A 14,127-nucleotide genomic window follows, 5' to 3' on the forward strand; every position below is an offset into this window, starting at 1 on the left:
TAAAAGCTGTCCAGTACCTTCATAAAGAGGGCATAGTTCACGGGGATCTGAAGCTCCGCAACATTTTACTGGATGCACAGAACAATGTGAAAGTAGCCAACTTTGGCCTCGCCACAACCTTCACCAAAGGTAAGATGTTAAACACATTTTGTGGGACACTCTATTATTTGGCTCCAGAAATCTTCCTGAGGCAGACATCTGGAGCCTTGGGGTTATCGTACATACAATGATGTCTAAGACTGTACCATTTCATAGACAGATCTTGAACCAACTACAAAGCAAGGTCATAAATGCCACCTATGTAGCACCACTTTTCTGTTCCAAAAAACTGAAAACCTTTATCAAAAAGATCCTGACCCCTAACCCCAGGGAGAGGCCCACCCTTTCCCAGATAATGGAATACCCGTGGATGAAGTCTGGGCAAAACAGCATGAGGCCACACATGCCAGAGAAGACCGACACCACACCAGAAATTCTCAGTCTCAGTTGTCTGAGTTGCCTGGCCCCGTGTCCTCCCCTCTCCCCCAGCACCAGGAGCCCAGGGGAGGGCCAGGAGGAGACACCGAGCTCAAGAAAGTCCAAGACAAGACCACTCCCTCTTGGCTGGACAGGCAGAGGAGAAGACGTCCACTGAAGAAGCTCCTCACTCCATAAAGTTGGGTCCTATTTTGCTGTTTTGCACCTTCCCTGAACAGCTGGGGCTGCACACACCCTGGTTTAGGCAGCAGGAGCAACTTAGTACTTGGAGTTCATCAGAAACACTCAGTGGAAATGAGCTTTCATGGAACTACCAAGGTCACCCCAATAACAGCACAGGAGGCTCTGGGCCATGTACAGGGCAGAGATACAAACACCGTGCATGCCTTCACCATACTGATGTTACCTGGTTAACATCTTCTGAAGGACCAAGAGGGACTTTAGGTCCTGCTGGCCTGTGTTGACTATCCCAAGTAAGATAACAAAGTCATATAAATCAGACTGTGTTGCAAGTCAGAGAGTGATTTGACTGTGGTACCCAAAAAGGCCACTCCTGCCTGGCTGGACAGGCAGAGGAGCATGTGATTCCTTTATCGTAGTTCTCACAGTTAGTAGTGTTAGCATAGTGTAGATAGTATTCTTAGTGTAGTCTTATTTTGTTAGCAGAGTTCACATAGCATTTTTATCCTTGTTACTTTTACAAGCAGTATTAGCCTAGTTAGTGCCCCAGTTAGTTAGCTTTCTAGTGTTTTTAGTGTAGAGAGAATAGTTGTTGTTGATTACCTATTTAGTGTAGTTTGCCTAGTGCAGTGGTAGAGTAGTTAGACTCTCCGTGATGCCTGGTGTGGCCTCCATGTCTATTGGCAAGGAGGTCCTCCAAGACTATGAACTGTTAGAGATCATTGGCCAGGGCAGCTTCACCGGGCTGATGCTGGCTCGGCACCTTCGAACAAAGGTGGAGGAACCAAGTACCGTAATTCTGGCCTCATGTCTGTCTCTTCAGACAGTGAGATAATGAAGAGCCTGGACCATCCAAAAATCATCCAGCTGCTGGATGTTATAGAGGGTAAGGAAAATTTATACCTAGTCATGGAGTATGCAGGTGGCAGAGACCTTGCTCAGAGAATACTGAGACTTGGCCAGATGGAGGAGAGGGAGGCCCAAGCCATATTCCTCCAGATAGTAAAAGCTGTCCAGTACCTTCATAAAGAGGGCATAGTTCACGGGGATCTGAATCTCCACAACATTTTGCTGGATGCACAAAACAATGTGAAAGTAGCCAACTTTGGCCTCGCCACAACCTTCACTGAAGGTAAGAGGTTAAACACATTTTGTGGGACCCTCTATTATTTGGTTCCAGAAATCTTCCTAACACCAAGGATACCCAGGACCTGAGACAGACATCGGAAGCCTTGGGGTTATCCTACATACAATGACGTCTGGGACTGTACCATTTCATAGACAGATCATGAACCAACTACAAAGCAAGGTCATAAATGCCACCTATGCAGCACCACTTTTCTATTCCAAAAAACTGAAAACCTTTATCAAAAAGATCCTGACCCCTCACCCCTGACCCCAGGGAGAGGCCCACCCTTTCCCAGATAATGGAAGACCCATTAGTGGATAAACTCTGGGCAAAACAGCATGAGGCCACACACGCCAGAGAAGACCGACACCACCCCAGAAATTCCCAGTCCCGGTTGTGCCCCTGAGCCAGGCTCCGTGTCCTCCCCACTCCCTCAGCACCAGGAGCCTTAGGGGAGGCCCAGGAGGAGACACCGAGCTCAAGGGAGTCCCAGAAAAGGCCACTCCCTCCTGGCTGGACAGGCAGAGGATAAGACCTCCACTGAAGAAAGTCCTCACTCCACAAAGCTGGGTCCTATTTTGCTGTTTTGCATCCTCCCTGAACAGCTGGGGGTGTGCACACCCTGGTGTAGGCAACAGGAGCAACTTAGTACTTGGAGTTCATCAGAAACACTCAGTGGAAAGGAGCTTTCATGGAACTACCGAGGTCACCCCAATAACAGAACAGGAGGCTCTGGCCATGTACAGGGCAGAGATACAAACACCGTGCATGCCCTCACCATACTGATGTTACCTGGTTAACATCTTCAGAAGGACCAAGAGGAACTTTAGGTCCTGCTGGCCTGTGTTGACTATCCCAAGTAAGATAACAAAGTCTTATAAATCAGACTGTGTTCAAGTCAGAGAGTGACTTGACTATGGTCCCCAAAAAGGCCACTCCTTCCTGGCTGCACAGGCAGAGGAGCATGTGATTCCTTTATCGTTGTTATGACAGTAGTGTTAGCATAGTGTACATACTATTCTTAGTGTAGTCTTATTTTGTTAGCAGAGTTCACATAGTATTTTTATCCTTGTTACTTTTACAAGTAGTATTAACCTAGTTAGTGCCCCAGTTAGTTAGCTTTGTTACTGTTTTTCGTGAGTGAGTATAGCTGTTGTTGATTAGCTATTTAGTGTACTTTTCCTAGTGTAGTGGTAGAGTAGTTAGACTCCCCGTGATGCCTGCTGTGGCCTCCATGTCTATTGGCAAGGAGGTCCTCCAAGACTATGAAGTGTTAGAGATCATTGGCCAGGGCAGCTTTACCAGGCTGATGCTGGCTCGGCACCTTCGAACAGAAACTGAGGTAGCAGTCAAGATACTATCCAAACACAGCACTTCTGGCCTCATGTCTGTCTCTTCAGACAGTGAGATAATGAATAGCCTGGACCATCCCAAAATCATCAAGCTGTAGGATGTTATAGAGGGTAAGGAAAATTTATACCTAGTAATGGAGTATGCAGGTGGCAGAGACCTTGCTCAGAGAATACTGAGACTTGGCCAGATGGAGGAGAGGGAGGCCCAAGCCATATTCCTCCAGATATTAAAAGTTGTCCAGTACCTTCATAAAGAGGGCATAGTTCATGGGGATCTGAAGCTCCACAACATTTTACTGGATGCACAGAACAATGTGAAAGTAGCCAACTTTGGCATCGCCACAACCTTCACCGAAGGTAAGAGGTTAAACACATGTTGTGGGACCCTCTATTATTTGGCTCCAGAAATCTTCCTAACACCAAGGATACCCAGGACCTGAAGCAGACATCTGGAGCCTTGGGGTTATCCTACATACAATGACGTCTGGGACTGTCCCATTTCATAGACAGATCTTTAACCAACTACAAAGCAAGGTCATAAATGCCACCTATGCAGCACCACTTTTCTGTTCCAAAAATCTGAAAATCTTTATCAAAAAGATCCTGACCCCCACCCCTGACCCCAGGGAGAGGCCCACCCTTTCCCAGATAATGGAAGACCCATGGATGAAGTCTGGGCAAAACAGCATGAGGCCACACATGCCAGAGAAGACCGACACCACACCAGGAATTCCCAGTCCCAGTTGTGCCCCTGAGCCAGGCCCCGTGTCCTCCCCACTCCCTCAGCACCAGGAGCCTTAGGGGAGGCCCAGGAGGAGACAACAAGCTCAAGAAAGTCCCATAAAAGGCCACTTCCTCCTGGCTGGACAGGCAGAGGAGAAGACCTCCACTGAAGAAACTCCTCACTCCATAAAACTGGGTCATATTTTGCTGTTTTGCATCCTCCCTGAATAGCTGGGGCTGTGCACACCCTCGTTTAGGCAACAGGAGCAACTTAGTACTTGGAGTTCATCAGAAACACTCAGTGGAAAGGAGCTTTCATGGAATTACCGAGGTCACCCCAATAACAGCACAGGAGGCTGTGGCCATGTACAGGGCAGAGATACAAACACCGTGCATGCCTTCACCATACGGACATTACCTGGTTAACATCTTCAGAAGGAAAAAGAGGGACTTTAGGTCCTTCTGGCATGGGTTGACTATCCCAAGTAGGATAACAAAGTCCTATAAATCAGACTGCGTTGCAAGTCAGAGAGTGACTTGACTGTGGTTCAAAAAGTGCCTTACAGGCCCGTTGTCCTGCTGTGGTCTCTGACTGAATAGTGTAGTACTTGAACTTTCACTCTGTGATCTTTTCTCCTTTTTATGGTGTGGGCCCGAAAGTGCCCCTTTAAGAGGCCTGAGCAAGGTGTGGGCCTTCAGCCAGTCGGAGATGAAGGGCTAATTCTGGGCCAGCCAGATTTCCTGGCGGTCAGAGGCAGGATGGATCCTGAGAGACCACAGCCTAGAGGAATGGAGGGTGGTGAGAATGGCAGCTTTCATAAAACAAGTTCCAGCTTCCCAGGGCCCTGGTATTTCCATAGTAGGCATGGATCTGTGGTTTCAGACACCCATGAAGGAGCTGCCTCAAGGGATCCTAAGAAACCTAAGGAATGTCCAGGAAGGCCCCAGCCCTGGTGCATGGACGGGCCACATGGAAGACATAGTCTTTAACTTACAATAGCCCTGACCACTATAATAGTGAGGGAGATGACTCTCCTGCACCACAAAAGTGCAGGACCAGGGAAAGCAAATACTGGGTGGGGACAGGGTGGGAATCTTGTGGGTCTCCTTTGTCCCCTGGAGTGGAATTTGTGTCTCACAGACCAATTAGTGGTCAGCCAGTGCTGCCATCCTTAAATTCACCGCTGGCTCTCAATCCTAAGGGACAAGTCCCAGTTTCTCACTCAGCTTTCAAGTCCCTGTGTGTTCCATCCTTCTGCTTATTTTTCGCCCTCCCGGGTCCACCCTTCCCACTACACACACTGAATTGTCCAGTTTGCCACAGATGCCATCACACCTGCCTCTGTACCTATGATTTCCTGTCTGGGCAGCCCACATGCCAGCTACCTGGCCAAGGGCCACTGGGCTCCCGGAGATGGATCTGTCACAGATGTCCACACTATGAAGACATTGCTGCCCAGCTGGGAAGATGAGACAGGGACCTAACTAGCTACAGCACAGCTACCTGTTCACAGGTACAAAGAACAGACATGTGGCCCATGCCCACCTGTTGCTGAGGGATCAGGGCAGCTTCTGAAGGAGGTGGGTCTGGGGGTACTCTGCCTGGGTGTGACCACAGAAGATGTCCAGGAGGCATTCCAGGAAGAAGGAAGCCTGGATGACAATGACATCATGGGCAGAGGTGGCAATAAGACTACGGGTTAGATGGGCCCATCATTGCTGCGACAATCCCCCAGGGGTACATTATGCTTTAGGCCTGCACACTTACCCATTCCTCCTCTCGGCTCCAATGACTGGACATTCTACTGACGAGCCCTTCTCTCCGCTGGTGCTTCAGGCCTGGGCTGGCTGCACCAGTGGCTGCCTTTTATGTCCCTCATTAGTCCAAGCTCAGGTTCATGGAGAATAAAAGGTTGCAATTAGCTTTGTTAATTTATTAGGTAACCTGGCTTCCTGGAACTCGCGAATGCAAATCCCTACATAAATTCCCCTTCTGAGGCAATCTGTGGGGACACTTGAAGGGTCACCACCTGAGTAAATTCCAAGGATTGATGTCAAAAGGAAGAGATTATGGAATGCTGGCATCAGCAAATATATCAGAGGCATCAGACCTCAAGTGTTCCCAAGGACAACCAAATAAATATGGTTCCACTCGGCAGAGTGGTGACTGTCTGGTCTGCAAATAAAGTGTGGGCTGAACAGGCTGTAAGAAGGGCATCATCCTCTCTAGAACCTGCTTTGCCTGCCCCTTCTCCTGGGAGCCCTGGCTCTGCCATTCAGTCACAACTGTGCCTGGTAAGGAATATTTTCTTCATAAACACTAGTTGTCATTTGTTCTCCTTCCATGTAGGCAAAGACCTAAGCAGTTTTTGCCTCTTCACAGATCTTTCCTAGTGCCTCCCTTTTCTACCCTATCTTGGCCATGTTGGTCAGACATAATGATTTTCTCGTTCCCCTCCAATGTTGTCATGAGAGACAAAGAGGAGTTGTACATACTGATCATAGGGTCTTTACTCCAAGAAAACAGGATAATTCCTTGTTGTGTGGGCACCCAACAATGGAGCATCAAAATACGTGAGGCATAAACTGATAGAGCTGCAAGGAAAGATAAGTGAATATGGCATTAAGTTGGAGATTTCAATAGCATTCCATTAGAAATGTACAGATCTAGCAGGCAGAAAGTCAGTAAGGATATAAATGAGCTCAACAGCACCACAGCTGTAGACTATTACATCCAACAATAGCATTTACACACTCTTCAAGTTAACATGGAACATTTAGCAACACAGACCATATTCTGGACCATTCACCACATCTTAACAAATTTAAAGAATAGAAATCATACAATATCTGCTCTCAATTAATAAAAAATTAAACTGGAAAAATAGCTGGAAAATAACAAAATTAGTGGAGATTAAATCATACAATGCTAAATAATACACAGGTTACAGAATACATATAAAAAAATACAATCCCATAGTAGGGAGTAAAATAGTGGTTACTACAACCTGGGAGGCTGGGAGAATTAACAACAACAAAAACCCTGCAAGTAATTAATACACACATAAATGTATTAATAAGGAGGGAAGGTAGAAAGGCTGGATGGAGAGAGATTGGTCAACCAATTTACAGTTAGGTAAGAAGAATAAATTCTGGTATTGTTATTGGCTATAGTTAACAATATGGTATTGGATCTTTCAGAAAACTTGAAGATAGGATTTTGAATGCCATTACCACAAGGAAATAAGTATATATGCAATGGATATACCAAACACCCATATTTTATTACTACACAATGTTTACATGTATTGAAACATCACAAAAATCACTTTATACCCCATAAATATGTACCATGATTATGTGTTAATTAAAAATGAAAAGGAGAATTATTAAGATAAATTTAAAAACATTGGGCGGTGCCTGTGGCTCAAGGAGTAGGGTGCCAGTCCCATATGCCGGAGGTGGCGGGTTCAAACCTAGCCCCGGCCAAAAACCACAAAAACACACACACACACAAAAAAAAAAAGAAAAAAAAAATTTGAACCAAATGAAGTTAAAACACAATCTATTAAAAGGATAATAAAGAAATATTATAAACTGGTCTATGACCACAAATTTGATAACCTAAATGAAGGGCACTGATTCCTAAAACTCACATAAGGAAAATATACCAAATCTCACATAAGAAAAATAATCTCGGGCGCCACCTGTGGCTCAGTAAGTGGGGCGCCAGCCCCATATGCCGAGGGTGGCGGGTTCAAACACAGCCCCGGCCAAACTGCAACAAAAAAATAGCCGGGCATTGTGGCGGGCACCTGTAGTTCCAGTTGCTCAGGAGGCTGAGGCAGGAGAATCGTGTAAGCCCAAGAGTTAGAGATTGCTGTGAGCCGTGTGACGCCACAGCACTCTACCCAAGGGCGGTACAGTGAGACTCTGTCTCTACAAAAAAAAAAAAAAGAAAAATAATCTCAGTAAGTTTTTATCCATTGAAGAAATTAAATTGATAATTAAAAAAATATTGAATTACCTACTTAAACAGAAAGCACCTGGCCAAGACAGGTTTACTGATGAATTCTATCATGTTATAAAAGAAAAATTTGTACTAATTATCAACAATCTCTTTCAGAAGATAGAAGCAAAAAGAATACTTCCAATGACAAAGACATTACAAGACAACCAAAGACCAATATTTTTCATGAAGGCAGAAGCAAAAATATTCAAAAAAAAAACTAGCAAATCAGATTGAATAATGCATAAAAAGAATTATATACCAAGACTCAATAGTGTTTATCCCAGACAGGCAAGGCTATGTAATCAAACACATCAACAGGCTGAAGAACAAAAATCACAAGATCTTACAGATCGATGAAGGAAAAGCTTTTGACAAAGTACAATACCCATTCATGATAAACATTCTCAGTAAACTAGTAATACGGACTAGCATTAAATAGATAAACAACATCTACAAAAATCCTATAGTTAACATCACAATTAATGGTGAGAAATTAGAAGATTTTCTGCAATATTATGATTATGGAAAGAATGTCCCCTCTTACCCCTGCTTTTCAACATCACACTGGAAGTCCTAGATAATCCATGAGACAAGAAAAGGAACTTAAAGGTACACATATTTGGGAATGATGAAAAAAGACTGTCTTTATTCACAGATGACATGACTGTCTATGTAGAAAATCTAAAAGAATCAGCAACAACAAAAACCCTGCAACTAAGTAATATACATATAAAAAAATCGCTTTCCTACTTACTAGGAACAAACAAGTATAATTTCACGTTAAAAACATATTAATAGGGCGGCACCTGTAGCTCAGTGGGTAGGGCACTGGCCACATCCATGGAGGCCGGCAGGTTTGAGCCCAGCCCGGACCTGCCAAATAACAATGACAAATGCAACAAAAAAATAGCTGGGCATTGTGGCGGGTGCCTGTAGTCCCAGCTACTTAGGAGGTTGAGGCAGGAGAATCGCTTAGGCCCGAGAGTTTGAGGTTGCTGTGAGCTGTAATGCCACAGCACCCTACCAAGGGCGACAATGTGAGACAAAGTATCTCAAAACAAACAAACAAACAAAAAAAAACAAAACACATTAACATTTGTAGTAGCACTCCCTAAAATAAAATGGGTATGAGTCTAACAAAATATGTATACAAATTATGTGAGGAAAACTACAAAACTTTGATCAAAGATATCAAAGAATGAAATAAATGAAAAGATATTCTTTCTTCATGAATAGGAAGATGTAATATTTTTAATATTAATTATTTCCAAAGTGATCTATAGATTCACTGCAATATCCCATTTAAAATCCCAGAAAGCTATTTTTCAAGTATCAATAAATTGATTCTAAAGTGTATATAAAGAGATAAAAGACCAAGAATAGCTATATCAATGTTGAAGCAGAATAAAGTCAGAGAATGGTGACTACCTGACTTCAAGATTATTGTAAATAAACATTAATCAAGACAGTACGATTTTGGTAAAGAATAGACAGATGAACAGAATAGAACATTAAGTCTAGAAATAGATCTATATAAATACAGTCAACTGATCTTTTTAAAGAAACAAAAGCAATACAATGGAGCAAAGATCATCTTTTCAACAAACAGTGTTTGAACAATTGTACATCACAGGCCAAAAAAAAAAAAAAAGAAAGAAAGAAAAAATGAATCTATACGCAGACCTTAAACCCTCACAAACAGTAACTCACAGGAGATAACAGAACTAAATGTAGATTGTGGACATGGTGGTACAACTACTCAGAAGGCTGAGGCAGGAGGATCATTTAAGCCCAGGAGGTCAAGGTCAGCCAATCCATCAAAACCCCATCTCACAAATAATAATAATAATAATAATAATAATAATAATAATAAATAAAAAGAAAAAAGATCTAGATGTATGTAAAATACAATATTCCAAAACTCCCACAAGATCAAATAGGAGAAAACCTAGATGACCTTGGGCATAACTGGGTAAAATAGAATTCATTAAAATTAAAATCTTCCCTATGAAGACAAATCACAGACCAGAAGAAAATATTTGCAAAAGATATATCTGATAAAATCCCATTATCCAAAATATATAAAGAACTCATAAAACTCAACAATATGAAAATGAACAATGTAATTAATAAATGGACAAAGGACTTGATTAGACACCCAAAGAAGGTACACGTATGGCAAGTAAGCATATGTGAACATATTCAACATAACATGTCCCCAGGGAAATGTAAATTAAAACAACATACAAAAAAAGGTCAATGAAATACCACTACACACTTCTTAGAATGCAAAAACACCAAACACAGCATCAAATGACAGAGCAAATAAAAAGCAACAAGATTCCCATTCACTGCTGGTGGGGAATTAAAATGGTATAGCCACATTAGAAAATAGTTTAGCAGTTTCTTAGAAAATTAAACAGTTTTGCTACATGTAATTTAGCACTTGTGCTCACTGATATTTACCCAAATGAATTAAAAACAAACCAATGTTTAAAACTGCTTTATTCATTTTATAGTGGTTTTATTCATGATTGCCAAAACTTGGAAGCAACCAAAATGCTCAACAGTAGGTGTATGGGTAAATAAACTGTAGAACATACAAGTAATAGAATATTATTTGGTGCTAAAGAGAAATGAGCCATTATTCCATGAAAAGACAGGAGAAACATTAATCATATTACTAAGGGAAAGAAGCCAATCTGAAAAGGCTACAGACTGTATGATTTCTATTATATTTCACAAATGAAAAAACTATGAATACAGTAAAAAAAAGTCAGTGGTCTTCTAGGGGATGAGGGAGGCAGGAGTAAAGAGGTGGATCATAGAGGATTTTTAGGATAATGAAACTATTCTATATATTACAATAGCAGATACACAACATTATACATTTGTCAAAACCCACACAACTACAACAGCAAGAGTGAACCCTAATGTAAACTATGGACCTTTGGTAATAATGATGTATCAATATAGGTTCTTGGATTGTAACAAGTGTACCACTCTGAGGCAGGATACACCACTCTGCAGTAATATGCCAAAGGCAGAGGGCTTGTGAATGTGTTGTGATGTACGGCATATGGGAACTCTCTGTGATTTCCATTCGATTATGTTGTGAATGTCAGAACTGCCCTAAACAAATAGAACTTACTATTTTTTTAAATGTCAAACAGTATTCACTACATAAATAGAAGCAAAAACAAAGACCATATGATCCTTTCAATAGATACAGAAAAAAAAACATTCAACAAAATTCAGCATCCTTTTCTAATAAGAATGCTAAAGAAAATAGGCAAAGATGGCTCATTTCTTAAACTAATTGAAGCTATCTGTGACAGACCCACAGCCAATATCATATATCACACTGAATGCAGTAAAATGGAAAACTTTTCCACTTATGCAACCAGACAAGGATGTCCACCATCACCACTATTGAACATAGTGCTGGAAGTTCCAGCCAATGCAATCAGGCAAGAGAAGGATATTAAGGGCATCCAAATAGGGGCAGAGGAGGCCAAACTCTCTCTCCTTGCTGACGATATGATCTTATACTTAGAAAACTTCAGAGACTCCTGTTAGTGACTAAGAAATACAGTAACAGCTCAGGGTATAAAATTAATGTCCACAAATGTAGCCTTTGTATATCCCAGTAACAGGCAAGTTAAGGAGCAAATCAGGGACATAATACCCTTTATAGTAGCTTCAAAGAAAATAAAATACTTGGGAATATACCTAACAAAGGGGGTAAGGATCTATACAAAGAGAATTATTAAATCCTAAAAAAAGAAATAGCAGAAGATGTTAACAAATGGAAAAATATATACCATGCTCTTGGCTGGAAAGAATCAACATTGTTAAAATGTCTATTCTACCCGAAACAACCTACAGATTTAATGCAATCCTCATTAAAATACCAACATCATACTTCGAAGTACTGAAAAAAAAAATAGTTCTTAGTTTTGTATGGACCCAGAAAAAAAGCCGTATAGCCAAGCCAATTCTTAGTAATAAAACAAAGCCAAAGAGATCACTCTACCAGACCTCAGGTTATAAGTCCACAGTGATCAAAACAGTATGCCATTGGCACAAAAATAGAGACATGGACATACGAACCAGAATAGAAAACCTAGAGATTAAACCAGCCTCATATTGCCATTTGATATTCAATAAACGAAACAAAAATATTACATTGGGGAAAAGACTCCTTATTCTGCATATATAAGACTACATGGTAAAACTGTCAAAGTACAGATTTCCTACCTCATCTATCCCCCAAGCATTTAATTCAAAGGTTGCCTGTGAATTGCACACTAGCCTGGGAGGCAGGCGTCACTTTCTTCACCTCAAACGTTAAAACACTGAAGCTCAGCGAGGCTGCCCTGGCAGGACACAGACCGGCCGCTGACTCCTCCTGCCCGGCCCAGGGCCCTGCCACCTGCTCACCGTAAATAAGCCGAAGTTCCAACTTTGGGGTTCTGCTCAGGCTTCACCTGCGCCAGTGCCTCACATCACCTCTCTGGATCTGCAAATGTGGCATCTGCCACATGAAGCACTGGGAAACGCTCTGTGAATAAACACAAGCAACGCTTATCTCCTGAAGAGCAAAATGTCCACTCTGATTTTCCCCAAAACACTCCCCACTGGACCCCCTCCCACCAACCCCTACACCCTGAACTGAACTTGGCGACCCTAAGGGAAGACTGACCATCCCATCCCACTGGAGGGTCTGAGAAGTCCACCCAGGCGTGGGGGCCTAAGAAAGGCGGCGCCACCAGCCTCCTCTGCCTCCCTCCACTGCCCTAACTCGGTAAAGGGAGAAACTGAGGCGCCAGTGGAAAAGACGCTCCTCTGAGGTTACATCTGCACTGGACCCAGGAGTCCTGCTTTCCAGTTGAGTCTGAACAGAGGATAGTAAAATATTTCCAGCCGTGGCCACACCTCTATCAACTCCAACTCCCACAGCCTCCAGCCGCCGACCGTTCTGCCTCCTCTTGCCAGTTGGGCTCCACCGCCGAGCTCTGCCGCGCGCGCTCCCGCTCCAACGGCTCGCCCCGCCCACCGGCCCCGGATCGGCTCCGTCCGGCCCCGCCTCCACTCTGTTCGGTTCCACTCGGCCCCTTTGGGCTCCAAGTTATGGCTGCGTCCACCCCGCCCACGTGCACGAGTCCGCTGTCTTCAGCACGTGGGAAAAGGCGGGTCACCAGTTCCCCCAGCGGGGCGGGATCCAGTAGTTTGCTCCATCTGGCTCAGCCCTCTTGGACCCACTTTGACCCACATCGGCTCGGTTAGGCACAGCTCCGCTCCACCAGGCCTCTTTGAACTCCTAGGAAACCACCTAGTGCGTGTGTCGCCCCTCTCTCCCCTGGGCCGCTCTGGGGGAGCTCAGAACCAAACCACCATGGCCAGACCTCGGGAAATGTCGGTCACCGCGGACACGCGCAAGCTGAGGGACGTGCCTGAGTTCTGGAGTATGGCGACGGCATCGCTGCCGCCCCTGTACTCGCAACTGGACGACCTCAGACCCCTCTTCTCACTGGGGAATCTTCGGCTGCCTCTGCGGAAGAAAATCTTGTAATTTCTTACAAGGTAGGTAGACGAACCTGTCGACATAATGTTAAATGAAACAATCCAGGCACATACAAAAACAAATACCACATGATCTCACCACACACAAAATCTAAAAACATTGATCTCTTGGAAGCAGAGAGTAGAGCGATAGTTACCAGGAGCTAGGCTGGTTGTGGGGGAAAGGAGGAAGGATAGGGAAGATGTTGATCAAGGGACAGGAGGTTTCAGATAAGAGGAACAAGTTTGGGAGATAAGTTGTATAATAGAGTGACTGTAGTTAACAAAACTTATTCTTAAAAGTGTCAAAAAGGGGCAGCGCCTGTGGCTCAGTCGGTAAGGCACCGGCCCCGTATACCGAGGATGGCAGGTGCCACCGCCAAACTGCAACCAAAAAACAGCCGGGCGTTGTGGCGGGCGCCTGTAGTCCCAGCTGCTCGGGAGGCTGAGGCAAGAGAATCGCTTAAGCCCAGGAGTTGGAGGTTGCTGTGAGCCGTGTGACGCCACGGCACTCTACCAAGTGCAGTAAAGTGAGACTCTGTCTCTACAAAAAAAAAAAAAAAAAAAAGTGTCAAAAAGAATGGGTGTATTCACTTCACAAAAGTGACTGCAGAAGGAACAGCTAGAAGGAGGCCATATGTTAATTAGGTAGATGTCTTCATTCCACAGCATATGTATTCTTTAAAACA

At 43.6% G+C, this 14,127-nt stretch overlaps 1 long non-coding RNA gene across 1 annotated transcript in view; it reads right to left on the reverse strand.

Annotated features, from left to right (window-relative positions):
- LOC128591775 (uncharacterized) overlaps positions 1 to 12,868 on the reverse strand; it is a 47,455-nt gene extending 34,587 nt beyond the window's left edge. The window contains exons 1-4 of the long non-coding RNA XR_008381656.1: positions 12,812 to 12,868; positions 12,317 to 12,437; positions 6,358 to 6,456; positions 5,630 to 5,750 (exon numbers count right to left, since the gene is read on the reverse strand). This is a non-coding gene — a long non-coding RNA (uncharacterized LOC128591775). The remainder of the gene's footprint in view (positions 1 to 5,629; positions 5,751 to 6,357; positions 6,457 to 12,316; positions 12,438 to 12,811) is intronic.
- Between the last annotated feature and the right edge of the window lie 1,259 nt (positions 12,869 to 14,127).

Source organism: Nycticebus coucang, chromosome 8, assembly GCF_027406575.1.
Source record: "Nycticebus coucang isolate mNycCou1 chromosome 8, mNycCou1.pri, whole genome shotgun sequence".
Classification (NCBI taxonomy): Eukaryota; Metazoa; Chordata; class Mammalia; order Primates; family Lorisidae; genus Nycticebus; species Nycticebus coucang.